General features: G+C 25.2%; 1 protein-coding gene across 2 annotated transcripts in view; it reads right to left on the bottom strand.

Annotated features, from left to right (window-relative positions):
* The window catches only part of LOC107485558 (uncharacterized), a 13914-nt gene that overhangs the window by 4096 nt on the left and 9481 nt on the right, over window positions 1-337 (bottom strand). The gene's annotated exons all lie outside the window — the stretch shown is intronic.

A 337-nucleotide genomic window follows, 5' to 3' on the forward strand; every position in this document is an offset into this window, starting at 1 on the left:
GCAATTAAAATGCCTGTCTAACATAAGCTAATTTCAGGATCAAGATTTTACTGAATTGTGTTATAATATATTTACAGAGATTCTCCTTTGTCAAATAAAAGAATTATCCACCACACATCTCTCTTTTTTCCTTTCACATGTCTCTCTAGCTCTTTGTAAGACATGATATACAGTGGATGATTAATTTTATTTATTTGTGCACAAATATTATTACCCTTACTCTTAGAAACAATAACTTAAAATAACCATGTTCAACTTAATATTTATAATTTTATGCAAGTAATATTATTATAATTATATATTTGCATTGTTATGTCTAAAATTACTTAGTTATTCA

The sequence above is a fragment of the Arachis duranensis genome, chromosome 4, assembly GCF_000817695.3.
Source record: "Arachis duranensis cultivar V14167 chromosome 4, aradu.V14167.gnm2.J7QH, whole genome shotgun sequence".
Lineage (NCBI taxonomy): Eukaryota > Viridiplantae > Streptophyta > Magnoliopsida > Fabales > Fabaceae > Arachis > Arachis duranensis.